The sequence below is a fragment of the Pinus tabuliformis genome, chromosome 6 (assembly GCF_031772625.1).
Source record: "Pinus tabuliformis cultivar Carrire ecotype Pingquan chromosome 6, CPIR1, whole genome shotgun sequence".
Lineage (NCBI taxonomy): Eukaryota > Viridiplantae > Streptophyta > Pinopsida > Pinales > Pinaceae > Pinus > Pinus tabuliformis.
Genome location: NC_142292.1, coordinates 1,878,264,969 through 1,878,268,319, shown reverse-complemented (window position 1 = coordinate 1,878,268,319; position 3,351 = coordinate 1,878,264,969). Strand labels below are relative to the sequence as shown.

General features: G+C 34.7%; 1 pseudogene; it reads right to left on the bottom strand.

Moving 5' to 3' along the window:
* Window positions 1–379: 379 nt before the first annotated feature.
* On the bottom strand, window positions 380–1,399 carry LOC149266666 (protein neprosin-like; annotated as a pseudogene).
* Between the last annotated feature and the right edge of the window lie 1,952 nt (window positions 1,400–3,351).

Sequence of the window (3,351 nt, the reverse complement as noted above, 5' to 3'; positions counted from 1 at the left end):
TATAGACATGAATGAGGGGAATGAACTTGTAGGGCCACGGGCAACCATGACTACATCTCCCCATAGTGTTATTTAATTAAATGCGATAAGCCACTTATAGGTATCCACATGTAGCACAAAGAAGCCACATTAGAAAAGGTACAATGATACTCTAAAAAGTACAATGTGCAGTCATGTCATATGACATGTCCCCATATACACTAGGATGGTTGTAGAAAGAAAAGAACTTTGGGGGTTGGAAATCTTGAAGTACTCATAGCACTGAATTATGAACACCACTGATTACAGAAACTGAAATAAATAACATTCAACTCTCTGTTTCAAATGAACTTGCCCACAAGGGGAAGAAAGAAAGACTACTATCATAAAGGCAGACCATCTACAACCTATGGGGACCTCCATAATAGAAGTAGTTACCCCAAACATTGTTGTAGCATTTCTGAACATCATAGTAGTTGGATGCCTGGGTGTATGTACCTAATTGTTTTGGACCTCTCAAATTATTTGATCCATCAACTACCTAGATATCCTAGAGGTAACTAGATTTTCGAATCCTCCATTTGGGAAATGACAACTTCCCATCTGAGTGGAGGTGTGTTTCCCATCTAGATCAGAGTTAGCAAATTCACTGCCCCAATTCAACATGTTGGCATTGTCTGCTAAGTAGGAAAATAGAGGTGTTGGCCAGTATCCTAAGACATTATGATTTCAAAATTGGATACACCATTTCCCTTATTTTGGATCCTGCAAGTTCAAAACAAATTATGTATGTCGATAAACTGTCAAGAATTCAAGAATATGATCCTGAGAAGAGAAAGTTGTAGCATTCAGTAGCCTGATAAGCATCACTCTCTACAATAAGTAACATTTGGACCATTAATGTAACTCTTTTGTCAAAGTAATTGTTTTTAACTCACCAAACTTCTTTGGAATCTCAAAGTTCCCTCCCGCACCCATGCACAATCGAAAACAAATTGAAGCTATAGGGGGCATGTTGTAGAAGAGCTTACAATCCAATATGTGATGAGCCTAGTGTTATTGTTCCCACATAGATCTCAATTCACTTGTAAAATCATCCAGGAAAGGAATTACATTAGAATGGCATTGGGATTTCCTTTTTGCAATTGCTTCAGATGAACCTACCAAAATCACCAAACTGAGACAAGATGAACTCATTTGAAAGCTGAATTTTAGGATCCCAAAATTTTATGTTTGCTTTAGCTCCATAGTACTTGCCTCATTGAACAAAATTAATCACATGCTAAAACAACAAGAGTACATATAAGATTACAGAACAAAACACATAACCAATTCTAACATTTTAGCTAAAATGAAAAGAAAAGGAGTTAACCTGATGCCCATTTTCATTGAGTAAATCAAGATTTGCAGACTTAGACATTCAGTGAATGAGTGATGAGCCTTGTTCCAAATAACTTCTTAGCTCTTGTTAGGAATCTAATAGAAATGGAAATTATCTTATGTTAGATAATCGTAATCAATGATACAATTCTACTAGTAATAACAGTTCGTTCATTATAACAATTTCTATTGCTTGTAATGTACATTGTATTAATGATGTATGGGATATGTGGTATATACACCAAACAACACTCCTCTATTGGAAATAAAAATAACTTTTTAATGAAATTATAAATGAAAATTAAATTTAGAATGGAAACAATGGTATTCTACTAGGAAAAAGGGAATTAATCCACCAATAAAATGCATGAACATTGAAGAGGAACTATTACTAAAATCCAAGAATCCTAGCTAATAATATAACAACTATCATAGAATGGGCCTTAACTCCTTAGATAAGGCACTAGAAATGGCTATAGTAGCTATGGATTAACTTTATGCACACATAAAAATGTGAATAGGAACCATGCTCGAGAATGTTTAATTAAACAATAGTTCAATAGAAGAAATAAGGTTTTTAATGTATTTTGTCCATAGCTATACAAGAATAGCTTGTCTAACTTTATTGTGACTCCTAGATTCTATACTAAAACAATATATACTTAGACGCTTGATAACTAATGGTTCTAAAGCTTTCTTATGAGCTATCAAGAAAATATTATTTGTTTCCTTTGCATTTGGCGCAAGGAGTTTCAGGTTCATCAACCCATGACCAATGATGTCCCTAATAAGACATGTATATCAATATAAAAGAAGGAAGAGCTTGGTTAAAGATCCTGGACCATTCGTATAAATAATAAAGAGAGAGAAGGTACTGAAACCTAAAGCGTTCTTTGAAAATCTGCAATTTTAAGCTTTAATAGCAAACAATCTTTCCAAATTTGCAAGGAATACTTGTAGATGTGAAATTTATAACCTAAAAAATAGAAAATTAAATGCTTCTTTTAATTCAAAATTGACACGTAGCTTTCATCCAATTGGAGCGAACGAATAAGAGAAAGTTAACAAGGAAAGTATAGCTCAAAGCTTGTTAGCTTCAAAAACATTCATATCGAAATGAAAAGAACTAGGGAGCACTTGGAGAATGTCAAGATCTCTACTTATCAAAACTGCAAGTACATAGTCTAATGACATCAGCTTTAACACACTCCAACAAGAACTCATGGGTGAATATAAGTAAATTCATAATTTTTTTGTCCTCGCATCATTTGGATACAGTGATGTCAATAATTCTAAACGAATTCAATCACTTGACATGAAAGAGATGAGAAAGTATGAAATATCTAATATTAGGCAAATGGAGTCAAGAATCATCCATGATTTTTTCACTAACCTGCAATCGTCACCTGATCTTATACTTGACCTTGGACATATTGATAGCTTATTCCCCTCAAAAAAATCCTTGTACAATGATAGAAGACAGGATGCACACAAAATAAAGCTAAATTTAGGGCCATGTGGGGCATTTGATCCAAGTGGATATTTTTGGCCACTCGCCTATTCCACATAGACCGTCCAGTCAGTTTCATATGTTTCCTTATATATTTTAGCATTTACTATTTTTAGTAGTCTTTCAGGTCCTAAACTTCTATAGCAGTTTTGACCCCCTAAACAGTTTTTTTTAGGCTCACTGCAGTCCTGTAGCCGTAGCAAGGGCATGTGGTGAAACCTGTAGTACTCAAAGAGACATTTCCAACAAGGTATCATACATGCCAAACAGAGATAATATGATCAAGATACGACCCTGTGAAGTTCATTGCCCAACTAACCCTAACAAGGCCCACAAAATCTTGGTATTACATCTCTTGGGGTTAGGGTTTTAGTTGTTTAGGTTTTTCTCATGTTTTTCAATAATAAATAGGCCCTTCAACCTCATTGTAACACAGTTCAGAGGCATGTAGTCACCACATCTCTTCTCAAAGATAAGCTACC